Source organism: Rhinopithecus bieti, unplaced genomic scaffold (assembly GCF_001698545.2).
Source record: "Rhinopithecus bieti isolate Rb0 unplaced genomic scaffold, ASM169854v2 scaffold_26424, whole genome shotgun sequence".
Taxonomy (NCBI): domain Eukaryota; kingdom Metazoa; phylum Chordata; class Mammalia; order Primates; family Cercopithecidae; genus Rhinopithecus; species Rhinopithecus bieti.
Genome location: NW_016811744.1, coordinates 317906 through 343842, shown reverse-complemented (window position 1 = coordinate 343842; position 25937 = coordinate 317906). Strand labels below are relative to the sequence as shown.

At 39.9% G+C, this 25937-nt stretch overlaps 1 protein-coding gene across 2 annotated transcripts in view; it reads left to right on the top strand.

The window, feature by feature from the left end:
- Positions 1-25937, top strand: part of COA1 (cytochrome c oxidase assembly factor 1) — a 95043-nt gene that overhangs the window by 20383 nt on the left and 48723 nt on the right. The window contains exon 1 of one of the 2 annotated variants that reach the window (XM_017894930.1): positions 20448-20467. The exons of the other annotated variant lie outside the window; for it this stretch is intronic. The gene's annotated coding sequence lies outside the window, so the exon portion shown is untranslated. Of the gene's footprint in view, positions 1-20447; positions 20468-25937 lie in introns of those variants that run through there. 2 annotated transcript variants of the gene reach the window in all.

Sequence of the window (25937 nt, the reverse complement as noted above, 5' to 3'; positions counted from 1 at the left end):
AAAAAAAAAAAAAAAAAAAAAAAAAACAGGATAATAGCTACCTTGGTGGAGGGAAGGGAGTGGGATCAGGGTGTCTTTAATGTCTTGGTAAAAATCTGTGTTTTAATAGGGATAGTGGACTCTTGGGAGTTTATTGTATTTCTCTTCATATTCACATATATATTTTATATATTCTTAAATGTGCAGTCATGTGCCACTAGTAACATTTCAGTCAACAGTGAACTGCATATATGACCCTGGTCCCATAAGATGATAGTACTATATTTGTACTGCACCTTTTCTGTGTTTAGATATACAAATGCTTATTGTTGTATTATAATTGGCTACAGTATTCAGTACAGTGACATGCTGTACATGTTTATAGCCTAGGAGCAGTAGGCCATACCATACAGCTTAGCTGTGTTGTAGGCTGTACCGTCTAGGTTTGTGTAAGTGCATGCTGTGATGTTTGCACAATGATGAAATTGCCTAACTATACATTTCTTAGAATGTATCCTGATTGTTAGGTGACACATGACTATTTGATACACGTGAAAATACAAACTTTTTAAAAAGCAGATTCCCACCTTTTGACTCAATGGATCAGAGACTTTCTTTCTTTCTTTCTTTTTTTTCTGAGATGGGGTCTTGCTCTGTCACCCAGGCTGGAGTGCAGTGGCGTGATCTCAGCTCATTGCAACCTCCACCTCCTGGGTTCAAGCAATTCTCCTGCCTCAGCCTCTCGAGTAGCTGGGATTACAGGTGCGTACCACCACGCCTGGCTAATTTTTGTATTTTTACTAGAGATGTGGTTTTACCATGTTGGCCAGGCTGATCTTGAACTCCTGACCTCGTGATCTGCCCGCCTCAGTCTCCCAAAGTGATGATACTACAGGCGTGAGCCACCACACCTGGCCAGAAATTTTCTAAATAATGGTCAGGAATCTGCATTATAAGTCTTACTCTTTGGTAAGAATATTACTGTAGTTGATCTGTTGTTCTTATTGTGTTACCTAGTATTACTGATGTGGTATGATGAGCACATAATAAAGTGGGTACATTATTTCCCTACGTTGAGTTACCATTCTCTCTTATATATGTATATATGGAAATTGTTGGTCTCTGATTAGTTACACCGAGGTGTATCCTAGTGATCCCTTATTTTTTCATGAGCCTTTAATACCCTCATTTTAATTTCTCTCAGAATATGTTAAGAACCAAACCACAAGATTTCTGCTGTCACTGCACTGAAATTGTAAAAAATGTGGGATGGGATATTACATGTGCTCTAACATGTATTAAGGATCCAACATCTTTTTACAAAAATGAAAAAAAAAACCATAAACAAATACAGTGTCGTTCTTAAAGATTGCTGGTTGGGGCAGTTATGTCAAAAGGCTCCCATGTGATTTGCTACATTTAATCACAATGAAACCCTGGCAGCTGCTTATTGTTTTAGTGTCCCTTATATATTCCCTGGTGGAAAATTTAGTTTTTCAGCTCAGTTATGAAGCAAATATCACAGATATCAGCACTGTGGTGTTTTGGAAAGGGCTTAGCACCTGAGGTTTCAGTTAAGATCTGATATCCAGTAATTTATTTTTCACTTTGGACAAGTTTACCTAACCTTTCCGAATCCTTTTGTTTGTTTGTAATTTGGGTCACCAATAATACCTGCTGGAGTTGGGAGAATAAAATGAGATAGTTTATGTCAAGCACCTGCTACACTGCCTAGTTGTTAAAGAAATAATTATTTTCCTTCTGTAAACATCCTTTGCTCAAGCTAGACATCTGGGAATCATCCATAAATCTTTTCTATTATTTGCTTACCAAAGAGCTATCCATTTCATCTTAGTAGCTGTAGAAAGAGAATGAGACATGACCCACATTTTATAACATTGGACTTTAGGCAGTAACTATTAATAAATCAACTCTTTAGGACATATATTAAAATTACCCATCATATATATATATATANATATATATATATATAATTTTTTTTTTTCTTTTTGAGACAGAGTCTCTTGCTCTTTCGCCCAAGCTGGAATGCAGTGGTGTGATCTCAGTTCATTGCAACCTCCTCCCAGGTTCAAGCGATTCTCCTGCCTCAGCCTCCCAAGTGGCTGGGATTACAGGCGTGTGCCACCACACCTGGCTGATTTTTGTATTTTTAGTAGAGGCAGGGTTTTGCCATGTTGGCCAGGCTGGTCTCAAACTCCTGACCTCAAGTGATCTGCCTCCCTCAGCCTCCCAAAGTGCTGGGATTACAGATGTGCACCACTGCGTCTGGCAACTCATAATAATTTGAGTTGGTGTTGGAATAATGCTTCATTGTTATTTTTACTTTCATATATTTTTATTTTTAGGCTTAACATTTTCATGTGTGAGTTTAGCCCTGCAGGATGTTATAGTGAAAAAGTGTGCACTTTGCACAGAGACACTCCTAGGTTCAAATCTAAGTTTTGCAGTCTTAGGACCTCAGGCAAGTTAGCTACCCCTTCTAGGCTGGCTTTATGATATTTTTTAAGTATGTTAATAAGATGTACTTACGGGCTATCACATCATTAAAAGATAAATTTATATGAAAGTGCAGAAGGCCAAGAAGAACCAAGATACTCTTCAAGAGTAAAGTGGAACAATTTGTTTTATCAGATATGGAATTAAAAAAATAAAACTAGATTAACAAAGACAGTGTTATATTGGTGCAGGGATACACAACAGTCTTGGTTAGTATAGTAGATCAGTGGAACAGAATAAGGAATACAGAAATAGACATGTGCATATGTAGATAATTTATTGTAAAGATAACATGCAGAACAGTGACAATATATTTCAGTAAATAGTGCTGGAGCATTTTATATATCTGCATGTTCATGTGTACACACATACACACACATACACATATATAATAAAACAAAGTGAATCAAGACCTGTATCTAATACTACACCACAAATGAATTCTCAGTGGATTGTGGATCTACCTGTGAAAGGCAAAACAGTAAAGGTTATAGGAGATAGGCCGGGTGCGGTGGCTCACACCTGTAATCCCAGCACTTTGGGAGGCCAAGGCGGGTGGATCACGAGGTCGGGAGATCGAGACCATCCTGGCTAACACGGTGAAACACTATCTCTGCTAAAAAAAATACAAAAAATTAGCCAGGCATGGTGGCGGGCGCCTGTAGTCTCAGCTACTTGGGAGGCTGAGGTGGAGAATGGCATGAACCCAGGAGGCGGAGCTTGCAGTGAGCAGAAATCGCGCCACTGCACTCCAGACTGGGAGAGACAGTTGGACTCTGTCTCAAAAAAAAAAAAAAAAAAAAAAAATTATAGGAGATAATATAGGAAAATATAGGAAAATATCTATGTGACCTTACAGTATGAAGAGTTTTCTTAAATGGACACAAAAAAGAACCATAAAAAATGATATATTGGAGTTTATTAAAACCAAGAATTTCTGCTTATCAAAAATCATGTTTAAGAGAGTGAAAGGGAAGCCAAAGAGTAGGAAAAGATGGTTGCAACTCTGTGACAAAGGGATTATGTATGTATAGGATATGGGAAAGACTACAAATCAGTGAGAAGAAGGCCAGTAGAATAATGGGTAAGAGAGAAAAAGACAAGCCAATAGAATAATGGGTAAGAGAGAAAAGATAAACCAGTAGAATAATGGGTAAGAGACTTGAATAGGCACTTCACCAAAAAGAATATCCAAGTGGCCAGTAAAAATAAGAAAAGGTGCCAAAGACCACAAATCATTAGAGAAATGCAAATTAAAATCATAATGGCATACAACTGTTACACACCTGCCAGAATACTAAAATTAGAAGGATTAATAATGCAGAGGGATTGTGGGAATATGGAGCAATAGAGCAAGGAATTTTTTTTTTTTAAGGAAAGGTCTTGCTTTGTTACCCAGGCTGGAGTGCAGTGGTACGATCTCAGCTCACTGCAGTCTTGACCTCCCAGGCTCAAGCAATCCTCTCACTTCAGCCTCCTGAGTAGTTGGGACTACAGGCATGTGTCACCACACACAGCTAACTTTTTTTGTAGAGATGAAGTCTCACTATGTTGCCCAGATTGATCTTGAACTCAAGTGATCCCTCCGCCTCAGCCTCCCAAAGTGTTAGGACTTTTTTTTTTGAGATGGAGTGTCACTCTGTCGCCCAGGCTGAAGTACAGTGGCGTGATCTTGGCTCACTGCAACCTCCATCTCCCAGGTTCAAACAATTCTCCTGCCTCAGCCTCCTGAGTAGCTGGGATTACAGGCGCGTGCCACCGTGCCTGGCTAATTTTTGTATTTTTAGTAGAGACGGGGTTTCACCATATTGGTCAGGCTGGAAGTGTTAGGATTATAGGCATGAGCCACCATGCCCAAGGAAATTTTTTTATACTGTTGGATATAACCACTTTGATAACCTGACAGTGTAGAATCAGAATATGTGCATGCTCTATGACTGTAATTTTTACTTCCAGAATTTCCCTCCTTAAGGGAGTGCCCACAGAAATGGTGGGCATGTGTGCAACAAAGTAGTGTGTATAAGAATGTTTATAGCACCGCATTTTTACTAGCTCCAAATTGTTGTGTGGGGAGATTTCCATCAACGGTATAGTAGGTAAGTAAATTATGATACATTTCAAACTTGGACTACTATACTGTAATGAAAACGAACAAACTCAATTTACACAATATGGATGAACCTTAAAAACATGATGTTGAACAAAACCCACACACAAGAATCCATACTACTGTATGTGATTCCACTTAAATAGATTTTAAAATCAGTACAAAACTAGAATGTTAGAAGTCAAGATGGTAGTTACCTTTGGAGAGGAGGGAGGGGTTAATGATTGGAAAGAAATGGGAAGGAACCGATGGGCTTCTGGCAATCCTCAATTTCTAGGACTCTGGTGGTTACATGGGTGCTTGCTTTGTTTTAATTTATGGGGCTGAACATTTATGTTTTGTGCATTTTTCTTTGTGTGATAGACTTTTTTAAAAAAAGAACCACTCAGTTTTTAATACCCAGCGAATATTCAATATGAGATCTTCCTCCTCCTCCATCTAATTTGTAAGTATTTGCATATGCCTTTTGCCCATTAATCTGTTTCAGTCTTGATGTTGTATTTATTAATTTGACTGAACTCTTTTAAAATTACTAGGGACATTTTTAGCCAGCATCCATGAAGAGGCTTTGCCCTTGAAAATCCACTCAGACTGGACGTGATCTTGGCTCACTGCAACCTCAGCCTCCTGGGTTCAAGAAATTCTCCTGCCTCAGCCTACCGAGTAGCTAGCGGGGATTATAGATGTCTTGTCACCATGCCCAGCTAATTTTTGTGTTTTCAGAAAAGATGGGCATCTCCATGTTGGTCAGGCTGGTCTCAAACTCCTGATCTCAAGTGATCCGCCCACCTCAGCCTCCCAGAGTGCTGGGATTACAGGTGTGAGCCACCATACCTGGCTGCTGCTGCTGCTTCTTTCTTCTTTCTTCTTTCTTCGTTCTTCGTTCTTCTTTCTTCTTTCTTTTCTTCCTCCTTCTTCTTCTTCTTCCTCCTCCTCCTCCTCCTCCTCCTCCTCCTCTCCTTCTCCTCCTCCTCTTCTTCTTTCTTTCTTCCTCTTCTTCCTCTTCTTCTTCTTCTTCTTTTCTTTCTTTCTTTCTTTCTTTCTTTCTTTCTTTCTTTCTCTCTCTCTCTCTCTCTCTCTCTCTCTCTCTCTCTTTCTTCTTCTTCTTCTTCTTCTTCTTCTTCTTCTTCTTCTTTTTGTTCTTCTTCTTCTTGTTCTTCTTCCTCTTCCTCTTCCTCTTCTTTCTTCTTTCTTCTTTCTTCTTCTTCTTCTTTTTTTTTTTTTTGAGACAAGGTCTTGCTCTGTCGCCCAAGCTGGAGTGCAGTGATTCCATCACAGCTCACTGCAGCCTCAACCTCCCAGACTCAAGCAATCCTCCCATCTCAGCCTCTCAAGTATCTGGGACCTCAGGCGTGCACCACCATGCCCAGCTAATTTTTGTATTTTTTGTAGAGACAGGCTTTCACTATGTTGTCCAGGCTGATTTTAAACTCCTGGGCTCAAGTGACCTGCTGACTTTGCCCTCCTAAAGTTCTGTGACTATAGGTGTGAGCCACTGCACCTGGCTAGATTTTTCTTTTTTCTTTCTTTCTTTTTTTTTTTAAAGATATGTTCTTGTTTTGTTACCCAGGCTGGAGTGCAGTGCCATGGTCTTGGCTCACTGCAACCTCTGCCTCCTGGGCTCAAGTGATTCTCCCACCTCAGCCTTCTAAGTAGCTGGGACCACAGGTGTGCACCACCATGTGTGGTTGTGGTTAATTTTTGTATTTTTTTTTTGTAGAGATGAGATTTCACCATGTTTCTTAGGCTGGGCTCAAGTGATCTGCCTGCCTCAGCCTCCCAAAGTACTGGGATTGCAGGCGTGAGCCACTGTGCCTGGCTTGGATTCTAATATTAATACATTTTTTTTTAGCTTTTGAATCAAAATAAGCATTTGTGTAAAAGAGATTTTTTTTCCAGCAGTGTAGGAGATGAAAACTTTACTTTTATTCAAGTTATGAAAATTGCTTTCATACTTTATTCTTTAATAATAATTTTGGACAAATAGCAAGATGGCTAACTAGAGGCAGCTAGGAAGAGCCTCTCTCACTGAGAGAGACCAGACCATCAAGTAGGCCAGCACACTCTGAACAGATCTTTGGAAAGAAGGCATTGAGAGTGGACAGAGGGAGGATGCAGATGCCAGGCCGAAAGGGGAGGAAGCTGGAAACCCTACGCAGGGTTGCCAAGCACCACGGTTTGTCCCTGGCCCTGAGTGGCTCCTAGGGAAGGGGTGAGTGAAATAGATGTGGAATGGCCCACTCTTGCCACAGACCTCTGGGAGCCTAGCTGCGGGAGACCCCATGATTCTCATCAACATCTGAGATGGCAGGGAGAACTTCCTGGAGAGTTGGCAGAGATGGAACTCCAGCCTGTGTGGAGCCCAGAGGGTTTGTTGTGGGAACAGTTGCAGTGGAGCACGGCTATGGATATGCATAACCCAAGGCCCACCATACTCCTCTAGGCAGCTCTAGCCTTTGTTGGCTACCAGACCTGGACAATACGGGGCTGGCTTGCTTGTGGAATGGTTTCAATCTGATCTGAGGACCTCCCCCAACTCCCCGTTGCTGGCCTCTCCTAGGGTCCCTCCCTGCCTGGCTGTACCTGCTTGCAGCATAGCGTCAGCTTGGCAGCGGCCATCGCCATAGCTTTTTGCTGTAAGACCGTATCTGTCCATTGGAGTAGTTTTGCAAATGGACCCGGACCCCTGCCAATGTGCATCTGCCAGTAGCCTTCCCCTGCTGGCATGCACCCACTTGCAGCCTTCTCCTGCCAATGTGCATTTGCCCACAGCTTCCCTGTGCCAGTCTGCAGGCATGCATGTGCATGGGAGCCTACTGCTGCCCCACCAGAGTGCTTTTGTTGGCAGCTGCCATCGGAGTGTTGTTGCCAGCAGACTGGGAACATCTCAGCTCCTCCAGAGCAGCAGGTACTTAACCTCAAGGAGCCAGAAAAGAAAGCCACAGGCCTGGCCCCAGCATCACAAGGATTAGAGCATGTAGCCCAGGAGTGCTCATTTGAGCCTTGACCTCCTGAAAGCATCCACAATGAAGCCAGTTGACTAAACCAAACAAATATTAATCAAACTTTCAAGAGCATCAAATAATATAAAAGCAAGAAGGCCCAATGCAAAAAGTAATAACTTCAAAGATTACAGGGTATCAGCCCACACAGGTAAGAAAGAACCAGTGCAAGAACTCTGGCAACTCTAAAAGCCAGAGTGTTTTTTTTTTTGTTTTTTTTTTTGAGGCGGAGTCTCGCTCTGTCGCCGGGGCTGGAGTGCAGTGGCCGGATCTCAGCTCACTGCAAGCTCCGCCTCCTGGGTTCACACCATTCTCCTGCCTCAGCCTCCCGAGGAGCTGGGACTGCAGGCGCCAGCCACCTCGCCCGGCTAGCTTTTGTATTTTTTAGTAGAGACGGGGTTTCACCATGTTAGCCAGGATGGTCTCGAACTCCTGACCTTGTGATCCACCCGTCTCGGCCTCCCAAAGTGCTGGGATTACAGGCTTGAGCCACCGCACCCGGCCCAGAGTGTTTTTTTTAACCTCCAAATGACTGCACTAGCTCCCCAGTAATGGTTCTTAACCAGACTGAAAAGACTGAAATGACAGACATAGAATTCAGAATCTGGATGGCAAGGAAGCTAGTCGACATAGAGGAAAAGGTTGAAACCCAATCCAGGGAACACAGGAAGAGTGCAAGAGTTGAAAGACCACATAGCCATTTTAAGAAAGAACCAGACTGAGCTTCTGGAAATGAAAATTTACTACAGAATTTCAGAATGCAATTGGAAGCATTAATAACAGAATAGATCAAGCTGAGGAAAGAATCTTAGAACTTGAAGACTGCTCCTTTGAATCAATGCAGGTAGACAAAAAGGAAAAAATAGTTTAAAAATGAACAAAATCTCCAAAAAATATGGGATTATGTAAATAGACCAAACCTATGACCCACTGGCATTCCTAAAAGAGATGGAGGGACAGCCATGTCTTGGAAGACATAATTGAGGATATTGTCCATGAAAATTTCCCCAACCTTGCTATAGAGTGACATGCAAATTTAGGAAGTTCAGAGAAGCCCTGTAGCATACCCGCATACTATACAAGGTGACCTTCCCCAAGACACATAGTCACCAGATTGTCCAAAGTCATCATGAAATAAAAAATCTTCAAGGCAGCTGTATAGAAGGTGCAGGTCACATAAAAAGGTAGCCCTATTCAGCTAATAGGAGGCCTTTTGGCAGAAACCTTACATGCCAGAAGAGATTATATTCAGCATCCTCAAAGAAAAGAAATTCCAACCAAGAATTTTATATCTGGCCAAACTAAGCTTTATAAGTGAAAGAAAAATAAAATCATTTTCAGGCAAGCAAATGCTAAGAGAATTCGTTACCACCAGACTTACAAGAGGTCCTTAAGGGAGTGCTAAACATGGAAATTAAATACTGATACCTGCCACCACAAAAACGCACTTAAGTACATAGCCCACTGACACAATAAAGCAAGTATATTATCTGCATAACAACTAGCTAACAACATGACAGGATGAAATTCTCACATAGCAATATTAACCTTGAATGTAAATGACCTACTTAAAAGAGTGGCTAACTGGATAAAGAAGCAAGACCCAACTATATGCTGTTTTCAAGAGACTCATCTTGCATGCAGTGACATCCGTAGGCTCAAAGTGAAGGGATGGAGAAAGACCTGTCAAGTAAGCAAACAGAACACAAACAAAACAGGGCGGGGATTGCTATTCTTATTTCAGACAAAACCGACTTTAAACCAACAATAATCAGAAAGGACAAAGAAGGGCATTACATAGTGGATGATAAAAGATTCAATTCAACTAGAAGACTTAATCATCCTAAATATATATGCACCCAACACTAGAGCACCCAGATTCATAAAACAAGTTCTTAGAGACCTGCAAAGAAAGTTAGATGACCACACAGCAATAGTGGGAACTTCAATACCCTGCTGACAGTGTTAGAGCATCGATGCAGAAAACTAATGAAGATATTTGGGACCTAAACTTGACACTTGACCAAATGGACCTAACAGACATCTACAAAATACTTCACCCAACACAAACAGAATATACATTCTTCTAATTTATACATGGTACCTATGCTAATATTGACCACATGCTTGGCCATAAAGCAATTCTAAAACAAAAACTAAAATCATGCCAACCACACTCAGACCGCAGTGCAATAAAAATAGAAATCAATACCAAGAAGATCCCCAAACCATGCAATTATATGAAAATTAAACAACCTGTTCCTGAATGACTTTTGGGTAAAGAATGAAATTAAGGCAGAAAAACAACTATTTGAAACTAATGAAAACAAAGCCACAACATACGAGAATCTTTGGGACACAACTAAAGAAGTGTTAAGAGGAAAGTTTATAGTGCTAAATGCCTACATCAAGAATTTAGAAAGATCTCAAATTATGACCCAATGCCACACCTGGAGGAACTCTAGAAAAACAAGAGCAAACCAACCTCAAATCTAGCAGAAGAAAAGCAATAACCAAAATCATAGCTGAACTGAACAAAATTGAGACATGAAAATCTATACAAAAGATCAATGAAACCAAAAGTTGGTTCTTTGAAAGAATAAATAAGATTGATAGGTTGCTAGGTAGTTTGATAAAGAGAAGATCCAAATAAACACAATTGGATACGACAAAGGTGACATTACCACCAAACCCACAGAAATACAAAAACCCTCAGAGACTCTGATGAACACGTCTATGCACAGAAACTGGAAAACCTAGAATAAATGGATAAATTTCTGGAAACATACAGCCCCCCAAGATTGAACCCAAAAATGGTGAAAGCAATCCTAAACAAAAAGAACAAAGTTGGATTCATCATACTGTCCGACTTCAAACTTTGCTACAAGGCTACAGGAACCAAAACAGCGTAGTACCTGTAGAAAAACAGACACATAGACCAATGGAACAGACTAGAGAGCCTGGAAATAAAGCTGCATACCTACAATCATCTGGTCTTCAACAGTGTTGACAACAGTAAGCAATGGGGAAAAGACTCTCCTATTCAATAGATAGGGCTGGAATAACTGGCTTGCCATATACAGAGGAATGAAACTGGAGCCCTGCCTTTCATCATATACAAAAATAAACTCAAGATGGATTAAAGACTTAAATGTAAAATCTAAAACTATAAAAACTCTAGAAGAAAACCTAGGACAGTTATGTCATAGGTTTTGTCATAGGTCCAACATTCTGGGCATAGACCTTTGCAAAGATTTCATGACAGTCTTCCAAAGCAATTGCAACAAAACAAAAATAGATAAGCAAGACCTAGTTTAAGTAAAGAGCTTCTGCACAGTGAAATAAACTATCAACAGAGTCAACAGACACCTTACAGAGTGGAGAAAATATTTGCAAACTGTTCATCTGACAAATATCTAATATCCAGAATCTATAAGGAACTTAAGCAAACTTACAAGCAGAAAACAACCCCATTAAAGAGTGGACAGAGGACATGAACAGACACTTTTAAAAGAAGACATATATATGGCCAACAAACATGAAAAAATGCTCAGTATCACTTAATTATTAGAGAAATGCAAATGAAAACTACAATGAGATACTATCTCACACCAGTCAGAGCAGCTATTATTAACAAGTCAAACAGTAACAGATGCTGGCAAGGTTGCAGAGAAAAGGGAATGCATATGCACTGCTGGTGGGAGTTAAATTTGTTCAACCATTATGGAAAGCAGTTGTGACGATTCCTCAACTGAAAACGGAACTACTAACCCCATTACTGAACCCCAAAGGAATGTAAATTGTTCTACCTCTAAGAAGATACATGCATTTGTACATTTACTGCAGCGCTATTCACAATAGCAAAGATATGGGCACCCAGGTGCCTGTCAGTGGTGGACTGGATGAGGAAAATTTGGTACATTTACACCATGGAATACTGTGCAGCCATAAAAAAGAACAGAATCATGTTCTTTACAGCAACGTGGATGCAGCTGGAGGCCATTATCCTAAGCAAATTAACACAGGAATAGAAAACCAAATACCACATGTTCTCACTTATAAGTGAGAGCTGAACATTGAATGCATGAAGACACAAAGGGGAACAATAGACACTGGGGCTGTTGATGGGGGATTTGAGGATGGAGAGTGGGAGGAGGGTGAGGGTTGAAAAACTACCTATTGGGTACTATGCTTACTATCTGGGAAATCATTTGTTCACCAAACCCCAGTGACACGCAGTATACCCATGTAAAAAATCTGCACATATACCACAGACCTAAAAGTTCAAAAGATTTTAAAAAGTGAAAAAGATAATTTTGTGACAAGGAGGTATTTCAACTTTGTTATGGGAAAAGAATCTTCAAAATATATTGCTGTAAGTCTATGTAAACTGTTTGGTTTTGTTTATAGCTTGCTTGCTTTTGTAGGAGGGAAAGCAGGTGAGACAGGCAGGATTTATCAGCATAAGCTTATTGCCACTGTTGGCAAAATGCTTTGTTTATGGCATCATTGCTGTGAGTCAAAGGAGGTTTCTGTGTTTCCAGTAATAGCCTGAGATGTACCTACTTCTTTACAGAGCACCTAGTAGGGAGGTGTTTGTTTTGGGTGCGGTGGCCAGTGTTGCTATGGCTTCATTTTCTTCTTCTTTTTTTTTTTTCCTGAGACGGAGTCTCGCTCTGTCGCCCAGGCTGGAGTGCAGTGGCCGCATCTCAGCTCACTGCAAGCTCCGCCTCCCGGGTTCACGCCATTCTCCTGCCTCAGCCTCCCGTGTAGCTGGGACTACAGGCGCCCGCCACCTCGCTAGTTTTTTGTATTTTTTAGTAGAGATGGGGTTTCACTGTGTTAGCCAGGATGGTCTCGATCTCCTGACCTCGTGATCCGCCCGTCTCGGCCTCCCAAAGTGCTGGGATTACAGGCTTGAGCCACCGCGCCCGGCCGGCTTCATTTTCTTAACTCACTACACTTGTAAACTGTGAAGAACATTTGCCAGGTTGTTTTTTGTTTAAAATAGGACTATTGTAAGAAAATGCAGAAAGGTTAGTGTGAGCATTGAATATTAAAGTAGCCATTTAGGTGCCTTACTCTAATATATGTATATATAAATCTGCCTACATTTTTATAAAAGCTGATTACAGGGCGTCTTTGTCAGTTTTTTTCTGTGATGGCAACATATTTGAAATCTCAGGCCGGAATGAGTCAGAATATGGGTCTAGAAGAATTTTCTATGAGACAAATCAGACTACTTTCAGAGGCTTTGCTTTTTTTGTTCTTTTGTCCTAGAAAACTTTATGTATACACAGATTTAAAGAGCCTGTTAGATAGGTAGTGGATACCCGCGTTAACTATCATGTGTATTCAACAGCTATCAAAAGCATTAATTTGTACTGATGTTGAAATATTACTACTGATTGAGGTTTTTCAGTACTTTTGATTGTGATCCATATTTTTTCTCCGACTTAAAAAATAGATTTGCCACTAGATGGTGCTAAATATTAAGATGCCAATTTGGACAAGCTCCATGAAAGCCATTGAGCATCCGGGATTTGCTGGTACAGTCTTGATTTTTGTTTTTTTGCCATAAGTATACTTCACTTCATGTTTTTATTTTTTAAGGCGGACACTGAAGAGGTTGAAGTTAAGTCTTCACTTGTCCTTAGAGTGTTTACAGAGCGATGATAAAGAGAGAGAGAGATATATATGTATATATATATTTAATAGTTACTAGATGAAAAGTCAAAGGACAAACCAAAAACATACCTAGAATAATCCCAAGCACTGGCATTTGTGTATCTGACTCTGTTTTTGTAAGACTGACTCTAATCATGCCTCAAGAATTCCGCACCTACTGCTTAATTTCTCTTTCAACATATTTCTCAAGTGCCTTTGGCCATAACTTCTAAGATAGCTCTAGTTCTGAAATGATACTGTTTATGATATGCTAATTAGGTATTGGGATGTTGACAGCATTCTAAATATGCTTAGTGTCACTATGAAGCCATCAAATAAGCTTCTGTGTAGGACATACTGAAACAAAACATTCTTTATCACAATTGTTTTACATTTGCTTCTCATGTCTGTGTGGCAGTTTTGCTGTCTGTGTTAGAGAGTCAAGTGGAAATCTAATCTTTCAAGACTGGAAACTGTACTAGGAGCAAATATAAAACATACCCTTGCTAATTGGTACTTAAAACATATTCACTTTTTAAAAAATACAAATAGTAGGTTGGCTCTGCAAATCCCACAGTTCACTTTAAGCAGACATAATTAACTCTGTAATTAATAAAGTGAATAAGAACTTCTAATTAAATCGTAATAACTGCCTTGGTTACAGCCAGAAGGATGCATGAATTTCTCCTCTCAACGAGTTATGAACTAGGTACTTCTTGTTGCTGTGCTGTCTGTGAAATTCACTAAGTGAGGGGTATATGTGTGTTTTTTTAAAATTTTTATTTTCTGGATTTAATCCAGAAAAAGTGTATTGGAGTACAGGGTTCACTTTTAAGGGTGTGTTCTTTTATGAGTGTCTCAGTTAATGTCTTTACCTCCCACTCCTGTAATTTGGTGAAGGCAGTCAAGATATATAATTGTAGCTTTCCTAACCCACGCTGTTCTGAGTTTTCCCAAGCCCTAGATGTCACTTCAGTGCTAAAATAAAGTGCTGAGAAATGTAAAACTTTCTGGTTGACAATTGCAAGAATATTTATGCTAATATAAGGTGGTGGCAATGAGGGCTTGTGATTTTCAAATGTTCATTTTTCAGAATGGATTTATCAGTCTTTATGAAGATGCATAATTTGTGTGGTGGAAAAATATGTGCTTGATGATGTAACCTTCAAGCCGTATCTAATTGTTAAATGATTTAATCAGTGAGAACTGATAATGGACTTTTAAAACATATTCTAGCTTAGATTAGTGTCCTTTAAAACTGGGAACCAAAGATCATGTGTAAGTATGGTATGCTATTTATGATTCATATCTCACAGCCACTAACAATTTATACAAATGATTAGCATAGTAAAGTTGTCGGAGCTAGTTGGCTGGCATCATTGTTGGCTCATGGAAGCCTACTGCATCAACTTTAAACCTTTACTATGGTTATGTATAAGAGGCTTTGCATTGCCTTTTGTCCTATGAGTCTCAAAGGTATTATATAAAAATTGTGGATGGATGGCAAGTTTTCAATATCTGTATTGAATTATAATAAGGAAACCTTGAATTATAATAAGGAAACCATGGCATTGAGAGGTTTGTCATTTATACCAATGAGCTGGGCTTATACCTCTGTATCTGTAAATTGTGTATCAGTTTTCACATTTGAGATTTAAAAAAGTAGTCTTGCCTGTAAGAACAAATCGGTTAGCAAACAGTGAGATTCTGGAAAAAAAAGAGTTTAAGTTGGTTGTATTGACATCACTGAAATTATTTATCACTGAAATTAACCTTTCTGATTTACCTATTGGCTGAACATTTGTTTTTCATATTGTCTGTGATGCCATAAATGTGTTTTGACTTTGCAAAGTCAATTTTTCTATAGATTATGCTTTGATGTTTCTGGATTTTCATCCTGTATTAATCTAATTAATAAGCGATCTTAGTAATTTTTCTACTGATCTGAACTAACATAGGCGCTTTCTGGTTTTGGTAAAATGTCTGAGAATGCAGAAGAGATTATCCTTCTCTTGCTGTGATTAAAAAACTCATGTCCCTAAATGAAAGAGCCGCTATCTATCTTTTTGTTAGTCATCCATGGCAACTGGTGATTTTAGATTCTCACACGAGTCTTGGTGCCTTTTGCTATGGTGTGTCTGCTTCAGATTGCATTTCCATTTCACAGCCCTTGCCTAGAGCAGTGCATTTATGTGGGAATGTTTACAAATGATTAATATTTAAATAGAAATGTGCCATGGAAGGACTTTTTAAGGAAAGAAGCTGAGGTGGAATACTGAGTGAGGGCAGCCAGATCTTTTCTTGTGGAATTCCAGAATTTTCTGGAAAGCCCTGACAGCTTTACCATTCATTTCAATTAGAAGAAGCTGGCAATTGCCATTTATGAAGTTTGGAAAGAAATTTTAATTAAGTAAGTTTCCAGCTGGGTGCAGTGACTCATACCTTAATCCAGCACTTTGGGAAGCCAGGGCAGGCGGATCACTTGAGGTCAGGAGTTTGAGACCAGCCTGGCCAACATGACGAAACCCTGTCTAATACAAAAATTAGCTGGGCGTGGTGACACGTGACCCTGTAGTCCCAGGTACTCAGAAGGCTGAGACAGGAGAATCGCTTGAACCAGGCAGGCAGAGGTTGCAGTGAGCTGAGATCGTGCCATTGCACTCCAGCCTGGGCCACACAGTAAGATTCTGTCTCAGAAATAAATAAGTTTCCATGTGATGTAATATGCTTAATTAAAATTATGAATATGTTAAGCATACAGAAGAATTTAGAGAATAACATAATACCCATGTACCTATCATGTACTGATAGCAGATTCTTATATTTTTCCATATTTGCCAGGCTTTTCTTTTCTTTTTTCTTTTTTTTGTTTTTTGAGACGGAGTCTCACTCTGTCGCCAGGCTGGAGTGCAGTGGCATGATCTTGGCTCACTGCAGCCTCCACCTCCCAGATTCAAGCGATTCTCCTGCCTCAGCCTCCCGAGTAGCTGGGATTACAGGTGTGCACCACCACGCCGAGTTAATTTTTGTATTTTTAGTAGAGATGGGGTTTCACCATTTTGGCCAGGATGGTCTCGATCTCTTGACCTTGTGATCCACCCGCTTCGGCTTCGCAAAGTGCTGAGATTACGGGCATGAGCCACTGTGCCCGACCAGGCTTTTCTTTTTTGTAAAGAAAGAAAATCAAATGGATGCAGTTGAAACACACTGTGTAATCTTCCCTGATTCTCTTTTTCTGTCTTTCTTCCGGCTCAGAAATAACCCCTGTGTGTGTATATATATATATATACACACACACATACATATACACACACACACATATTATGTATATAAACATTTCTATTTTTATTTTATTATATATGGATGTAGCCTACACACACACACCATCATACCTTACATATCATTCTGCAGTTTGCTTTTTATTAGTTTAGCCTCGTAATTTTGAACTACAGTCATGTTGGTATTTGTAGTTTGGTCATTCGTTTTAGCTGCTGTGTAGTATTCCATTGTATGCTTCTATTATAGTTTATACATTTCCTGATGATAGTCAAGTTTCTGGTTGATTTGCTTTTATAGACAATAGCAGTGAATATCTGGTATGGTTTGACTCTGTGTCCCCACCCAAATCTCACCTTGAATTACAATATTCCCCTTATGTCAATGGTGGGTCAATAATTGAATCATGGGGGATAACTGAGTCATGGGGGCAGTTCCCCCCGTACTGTTCTCGTAATAGTGAGTTCTCACAAGATCTGATGGTTTTATAAGTATTCGGCATTTCCCCTGCTGGTTCATTCTCTCTTTGCCTCTTTACTGTTCATTTCGATTAGAAGAAACTGGCGATTGTTATTTATGAAGTTTGGAAAGAAATTTTAATCAAATAAGATTCTGGCCGGGTGCGGTGGCTCACACTTTAATCCTGGCACTCTGGGAAGCCAAGGCAGGCTTCCAAGATGTGACTTGCTCTTCCTTGCCTGCCACCGTGATTGTGAGGCTTCCCTAGTCCTGTGGAACTGTATGTCGATTCAACCTCTTTCTTTTGTAATTGCCCAGTCCTCGGGTATGTCTTTATCAGCAGCATGAAAATGGACTAATACAATATTCTTGCAAAAGTTTCCTTTTGTATTTGTGAGGGAGTTGCTGTAGGCCCTAGGGTCTAGGATGTATATGCAGAACTGCAATTGCTAGGCTGAAGGGTATATGCATTTTCAGTTTTACTAGTATTGCCAAATTGTTCTGTAAAGTGTTTGGATTAATTTACACTCCCAACAGTGGCATATAAAACTGTGTTCCAGATTTTGGTCACTCTTGGTTTTATCAGACTAAACTTTTGGCATATGATTGGTATGTAATGACTTTTTATATTTCTCTAATTTGTATTTGCCTTAGTATTAATGAGTGTAAGCACCATTCATTCATTCATTCAACAGATGAATTGAGTACTGCTCAGTGACAGGCCAAGTCCCATGTGCGTACATTCTAGTGAAGGGAAATGGAAAATAAATAGATGTGAAAATGCATAGTATCTTAGATGGTAATAAATGCTGTGGCTAGAGACAGTGAGTAGAGAGCATGTGCCATGTGGATAACTGGAGGAAGAACATTCCTGGCAGAGAGAATACCAAATAAGACCCACATGTGTGACATGCTCATAGAACTGCAAGGAGATCAGTGTGACTGGATTAGAGGGAGTAAGGAGGTAGGGAGAAGGAGATGAGGGGAGACAATAGAGAGGCCATAGTAAAGACTTCGTCTTTTACCTTAAATGTGATTCCATCTGAAATTTGAGGGATGTGAGCAGAGGAAACAATCTTATTTAGGCTTTAAAAGGATCACACTAGTTGCTTTGTTGAGAGGGGACTGTAAGGGAGGAAGCAGGAGTTTATTAGGACGCTGCTGTTACTATCCAGGGAAGAGAAGATGGTAACTTAGTCTAAGAGTGTGGACAATGAAGGTGGCGAAAAGTGGTCAGTCTAGATCTAGATATATTTTGAAAATAGAATCAACAAAATAAGCTGATGTATTAGCTGGGAAGTGTGAGAGAAAAGTACAAGGTTTTGGCCTGGCAGATAGAAGGCTGGAGTTGCCGTTCATTGAAAGGGATCTGTGGCAGAAGCAGGTTTGAGGAAGAGGGAGAAACCTGGAGTTGAATCTTGAACAAGCAAGTTCCAGGTGCCTGCTCAGCACTCAGGTTGAGCTGTGAATTACGTGGGTGATAACATGAGCCTGGAATACAAAGAGGCCTCAGAGGAATAAATATAAATCAGTATAGAGGATTGGCTTAAAGCCATGAGACAGGATGAATGAATGAGTGTAGAGAGAGAAGAGAAAGTCCAGAGTGAGCCCTGGGCTATTCCAGTGTTTAGAGTTGAGAGGATAAAGCTTACCAAACAGAGATTGAAAAGAATTGCTCAATAAGGAGGAGAACCTAGAGTGGTGTGTCTTGGAAACCTAGTATAGATGCTGTTTCAAAGAAAGGACTGCTCAGCTGTATGGAATGCACTGATAGATTGAGTAAAATGAGCGCTGAGAATTGACCTTTGGTTTTAACAATGTGGAGGTCATTGAAGACTTTCACAGTTGTTTTGGTGGAGTGGTGAGGAGCTAAAAGTTAAGTTGGTGGTGTATTCTCAAGAGAAAATGCGAAAACAGGAATTGGAGATGGCAAAAATAGACATCATTTGTAAAGAATTTCTTTCCAAAGGGGAGTAGAGAAATGGGACCATTGTTGGAGGAAGATATAGGATTAAGAGTGTTTTTTTTTTTTTTTTTTAAAGGTGGGGCTGTTATAATGTTTTTGATGCTGATGTGAATAATATAGCAAGAGGGGGAAATTGATTCATGAGATGGGAGAATTGCTGGAATGTGGCTGAGGAGAGGAAAGGAACTGGGATCTAGCGTACAATGGCGGGGTTGGTCTTAGTAGGAGCACAGAGCATGCATCCATAGAGGCAGACGGAAAGAGTACTTTGGCAGGTGAACTGGTAGATCCTTGTTGCTGTTATTTTCTTAGTGAATTAGTAAGCAAAATCATCTGCTGAGCCTGAGGAACGCAAAGGAGACGTAGAGGTAAGAGGAAAAGTTGTGACCTTGTCAACCAGGAGACTAAAATGGTGTGTGATTACAAGGCTGTACCAAGGCCCACTTGGAGTCAGCTGTCCTAAGTGCACAGCGAGGTCAGTCAGTTGAGTTATGTTTGTTTTTTTCCTCCAGCCAAATTCACTTGTGCGGATTAGTTAGAGAGTAGGATTTATCTAGGATTGGGGTTCCTGGTGATAATGATAGAGGAAGATGAGGTACAATAGTTGACAGTATATTCAAAGGAGGGAAACTTTGAGTCTTAACGGTGGATCTAGACTCTAAGCTGGATGAAGGACCGTGAAAAGATGGTAGGATCAGTGGATTATGGAACTTTAAAAATTATGGACTTAAAAAATGTTGGAGTGAAGACATTTGAGGAGGGGAATTGAAAAGATAGGGGATGGCAGGAGAGTGGGATGCTAGAAATTGAGATTGTGGAGGGTGTCAGCTATTGGTAATGACAAGTTCTGGGGCATGATTGTGGGAATGAACCACTGAGGTCAAGTGGAGTACTAGATTATGGGAGGAGAGGTTGAGGTCTAGGATGATCTCTAGAGATACTAAAATCATTATGCATTTTGACAAGAACAACATTGGAGAGAGTGTCATAGCCAGGAGCTAAAATCTTTAAGGATTGAGGTTGGGGGTATCCTAATCCCGCAACAAGGAGGAGTAGGGATGGATGCAGTGATAATAAAAGACTTGAAGCTGAGATCTTAGGCAGGTAGATGAGATAGTGATTTGGAAATGGCAATGAGAAACAAGAACACCTGTCCTGTCTCGAGGACTGCTGGGAAGAGGGATGTAAGAGAGAAGACAGCCGTGACTGAGTAAGGCTGCAGTGGAGAGCCGGATTTCAGTTGGAAGTGGCTCTCAGCCCTGGTTGCACATTAAAATTGCAGGCGAGGGCTTGTAAACATACCATTTCCTGGTCCTAGCCCCTGGACATTCTGACTCAGTCTGAGGTGGAGCTTGGACATGGGTAATTTGTTTAAAAAAAAAAACCCCAGGTGATTACAATATGCCATTACATTTAAGTCTGGGTTGTATCCCAAGCAAGAACCTTCAGAGAAGAGGTTGAGTAGTTGGGAATGATGGATATGCATTTCTGAGGGTATGGGGAAAGGGGTTTGGGAGGGGTGGGGCATCTTTACAAAGGTTATTGGTCCTTTGGATTTCCTATCTTGTGAATTGCCTGTTCATACTCATGACTCTTTTTTTCTGTTGGTAAATGTTTGATTTGTTGTTTGTTTTGGTTTGAGCTTTTTATTGAAGTATTACATGAGGGCTGAAAAATACACATCTGTATACCGTGAAATGAGAACGTATCTAATAGCCAGAAGTTGCACTTGTGCCCCTTTCTATCCACTGTCCCTTCTGCTGGGGAAGGTGTACTGTTGTTGTTGTTTTGTTTTTTCAAGACAGGGTCTCGCTGTGTTGCCTAGGCTGTAGTGCGGTGACGTGATCATGGCTTTCTGTAGCCTCGACCTCCTGGGCTCAATTGATCCTCCCAGCTCAGCCTCCCAAGGAGCTGAGACCACAGGTGCCTGCCATCATGCCCGGCTAAGATTTGTATTTTTTGTAGATACAGAGTTTGTCACCATGTTGCCCAGGCTGGTCTTGAACTCCTGGTCTTAAGTGATCTGCCTGCCTCGGCCTCCTGAAATGTTGGGATTATGGGTATGAGCCACTGCGCCTGGCCCAGGAAAGTTTGATTTTTAAAAGGAACTTTTATTAACTTGGTGATTATCAGTTTTTCTCGGGATCAAATGTGGGACAGAGGCTGGCGGGTCCATCACAGAGGATCAGATGGTTGGATAATTCCCAGGCTGTGAGATATGGGGGATATCTCTCTCCGGGTCTTTGTGTGAACCATGCTAAGCTGGGGGCCACAGCTAAGGGGAGCTTGAACCAAGTTACGGGGTAACTTCCAGGTCCACTGCTGAGACTGATGCTGGTATGCAGATGAGCCTCTCTGCTGAGGCACAAGTGGGTGCGATTCCTCCTGGACACCTGGGCAGATGATTTTGGTTGCAGGCTCTGGGCCAAATGGCTGTAACCAAACCCTTTGGGAATGGGGCTGTTTCTGAGTTTGAACCCGGGAGCACAATCAGCAGGTCTGCTACCTGAGTGCTGGCCTGCACTTTAAGATTAGGCTTCCTAGGTGTTGAGCTTTACCTTGGTTTTATAAATGCCTACCTGAATCCTGAGGCTCTTTTTTCTGTGGATGGATGCAGAATTCTTGTTTGCAGGGGATAGAGCAGGTGTCCTCTTATTCTGCCATCTTGCTGAGGTCCTAGTGTAATTTTTTATGTGACTGGGAGGCTTAAATTCACCCAAAGTTTGTCTCCTCAGCAGACTATATGTTAGAGCTGTCCCTTGTGCTATTTGTCACATATTTTATTTCTATATGTTATAAACCCCATAATACATTATCAGGTTTGCTTTAGTCAATTAACTTTTAAAGAGCTTAAAAATGAGAAAATATGCCTTTAACATTTATCCACATTTCTCATAGTACAAGTCTGCTTTCAGTGAATTCTCTGAGCTTTTGTTTGTCTGGAAGTATTTATTTTGCTTTCATTTTTTGAAGGTATTTGTGGCGGGGCATAGACTTCTGGGTTGACAGTTAAAAAAATTCTAGCTCAACATTCTGCCTGCTGGGAAGTGTTCTTTTGACACAGAGACTGATTTCCTGCCCTGTGAGACCCCTCATTTCTGACCACTGAATGCCAGCAAGATTCTCCACAAACACACACACACCAGATTACAGTCAGTCTCTGCCTTGCCTTAATACATTACATGGATGAATGGAGAGTTCCTCCTTTGCCAGTATGGCCTATGTGAGCCTGAAGGAGAAGGCATGGTGCCTCCCACTTACATGATTCTTTCCATGATTAAGTCAGTTTGTATTGTTCTTGAGTTTCTGTGCTCAAATGGAATCACTCATTTCTATCTGGGTCAAGGAGATCAGTTAGGATGCTATTATCCAAGCAAAGGTGATGGTTGTGTGAATATAACTTCTTATTGGGTTGGTTTAGTTGAATTATGATAAAGAACTGAGAAGGTTTAAATATGTGGGGTTAGAGAGAAATAACACAGACTGTGAGCCAATCTCAGCTTCCCTTTTCTTCTTTTTTATTTTCTGTGTAATAGAATCGTAATTTGTAGCTGGGCACATTGTTGCTCTGTTAAAAAAAAAAAGATTACATTTTCAAGTTCTTTTTGTAGCAAGATGTAGCCATATCACTGTATTAAGATTAGTGAAAGTGGAAGCTTTGTGAAAATTCTAGAAAGCATTATCGAAAGGACTGAACCCTGCTTTACCTCTTTCCTACTGGCTATTAAGTACATTTGATGGCAGGAGCTCAAACAGCCATTTTGGGCCTGGAAGTGGAAGGTGCATTTTGAGAATGACAGGTCATTAAGATGGAAAGAGCCCCTGACATTATGAAACTATACACTGGACTGACTACATCTGGACTACTTTTTTTTTTTATGACGATACATTCACTTTCTATCTTGCATAAGCCATTGCTTTTGTCTGTTTTTGTTCTTGTCATATGTGGTTGCATGCAGCTGAACCTAATCCTGACTAATGAAGAAAATGTGATGAAGAGGTTTTTAATCCTAGAAGACTGAGCAAATAGTGATACATTTGATAAAGTTATGGAATACAGAAGAAACAAACAGGTTAGGGGCTTCTGAGGGTACATAATACTTACTGTAAAACAACTATATACTATTAATATGGAAAAATCTCTTCAATTAGTTTTTTATCATAAAAATATTCAAGTTGTATTTGAATCTTTTGTTTTCTGAGGCATAAGCATTAATTGCATACATTAATTACTTTAGGAATTTGATGACTTAGTCTTATGTCCTAGAGGAGCTTTGAAATATCAAGGTTCCTTCTGCTTCATCTTCCTGTCCATATTAGTTTGTTTTCATGCTGCTGATAAAGACATACTCAAAACTTGGAACAAAAAGAGGTTTAATTGGACTTCAACAGTTCCACATGGCTGGGGAGACCTCAGAATTATGGTGGGAGGTGAAAGGCACTTCTTACATGGCAATGGCAAGAGAAAAATGTGGAAGAAACAAAAGCGGAAATCCCTGATAAACCCATCAGATCTCGTGAGACTTATGAGACTTATTGACTGTCAAGAGAATAGCACAGTAAAGACTGGCCCCCATGATTCATTTACCTTCCTCTGGGTCCCTCCCACAACACATGGGAATTCTGGGAGATGCAATTCAAGATGAGATTTGGGTGGGGACACAGCCAAACCATATCACTGTCTGTTAATGGAAGTACAGGTTTCAGCCACCTTCTTGAATTACAAAGAATTTTTTTTTTTAGGTTTTGGGATATTCAAAAGATATGTTGAAATAAAACATGGAAAACATGGTATGTTGGAACTATTTATAAAACACTATTTTCTTTTGGATTAGGTCTTTTGCCTTAATCACTAACTATGAAATAACTTTTATGTGTTTTGAACATTAATGTCAATTTTTGTCAAATACATCTAGGGAAAATTAAATTCCATTTACTTTTTTTGCTTTATTTATCATCATAAAACTTTCAAATGCCAGTAATTTGGGAGTGTAGATTTCACAGTCCTTTTTTATTTAAGCTATTCAGAGAAGTTTTAGGATGCAGGTATGTGTTTATATATATTTACTCTCTCCCTCTGATCTTGCTGTCTCAGGACAGATATGTTGGATTTGTAATGGTAGTTTTAAGCTTGAAGCTATCGAGGAAGCACTTTAAAATGTCTTAGGCAAGCTTGTTTTTCCTATTTTCTTGTCTGATAGTAATGAAAGCTGAGTGTCTCTTTTTATGCCTTTTAAAAAATGTCTTATCTAGATGCTGGCAAACAAGTTGGAATATGAATGAACCATTAAATCGTTCATGGCAATGACCGTGGGAGGGAATAGGAAACTCTAGGGCAGATTCTGAGCTAGAGCTGATGTAATGCATCCTGGGGAAGCACTGGTCAGTACTCAGGTAGCTTTGATGAGGTAAGTTAATAGCAGAGGATACTGCCAGAAACAAGCATGGATAAAGGAAGAAAAGAAATGAAAACAGTAAGACCATTGATAATAAAGTATAGGAGGGAATAGGATTTGGGGCTTCTGTGGAAATCCTTAGAGGCCAGGGGCTCTAAAAGCTGGGACTGCTTCATTTTTCCTTTGATACAATAGTCATTAAAAAATAGTAGTAAGGCACAGCTAGTATCAACATAGAAACTCACTATATCAATGTAGATTTTTAAAGTACTTATAGGATAGTGTCATATAGAGAGACCTTTTCTCATTGACAACAAAGGCAAGCATGCTTTGAACTGAATTGACAGCTTTGTGCCTGTACAGATAAATATAACACTTTTCAGGTAGTTAATTCATGAATAGTCAATGAACCAGTAAAGGACAAAAAGTGACATATGGCAGCCTGGTGTGGATTAAGTGTGACTGTCACATTCCCCTCCCCACCTTTTTCCTTTCTGTAATTTATTAAAAGAAACAGAGCCAGAACACATAGCCAGAACACAGTACCTCTGGAAAAATTTACTTAAGGGAAGTCTTAACAGAAAAGAGTTTATTCATTAAATTTCTTATCTACTGTTTGGTTGTTATTTGTGTTAATTGAAATTTTATTCAAAATGAAAATTTGACCTAAAGTCTTCAAATAAAGTTAAACTGGTAAAGCAGTTTTTGTTTTTTAAAATTATTACTAAACCAGTATTTCTAAAGAAGTAATATTTAGCCAGTTATGTTAATTTTGCCAGAATGTTTCTCTGTAAATAAACTACAGGTGTAGCCTGTTTCTGTGCATTTTAGTACATAAACCAAAATAGAAAGCATTCTTGATTTTTCTTTTTGTATCAACCAAGGATTTGTTAAAGATAGTGATTTTATTATTTTCAGCAAATAATCAGATTTAATAGAAATTTCTTGGTGACTTTGAGGTGTTTACAACAGTGTTCGGAAGAACTCTTAATGGGGAGGTATTTGTTCACAACCCACTTAATAACCCTACCACTTAAAAAACATCGGTCTCCTTGGCTGTTAATGAAGGTTGTGGTGTTTAGTTTGGTGAGACAGTTTGCACCTTGCTTTTGTCTGGCTTTGTTCCAGGACTCTGATTCTGACAGATTTAACGTTGGAGAGGGTCTTCATAGCCTGATTCTCGAACTCTCAATTCTACTCTAGTCTTTCCAAACCATTTGAAATCAGCAGAAGAATTAGCAGTAAGTTTTAATTAAGTACTTGTGATATAATCAATTAATATTTGTTTGGACTAGTTCCCCAACTTCCCCCACCCACCCCACCGCAAACCAAAAGATTCTGGAAACTTGCTCCTAGAATTGCAACTTTCCTTCTGATATGAGAAAATTGTTGATATATATGTAAAGCATGTAAATCTTGTGTTGTAGATGTTTTAATGACACATCAGAAATTAAAATCTCATTTGGGTTGGATCTGTAATATTGAACACCAGGTGATGGTGAGATACTGGAAGTCAAGTCTGTGAGAGTAGGATGTCTATAGGGCACCCCTTTCCCTCTTCCAGAGCA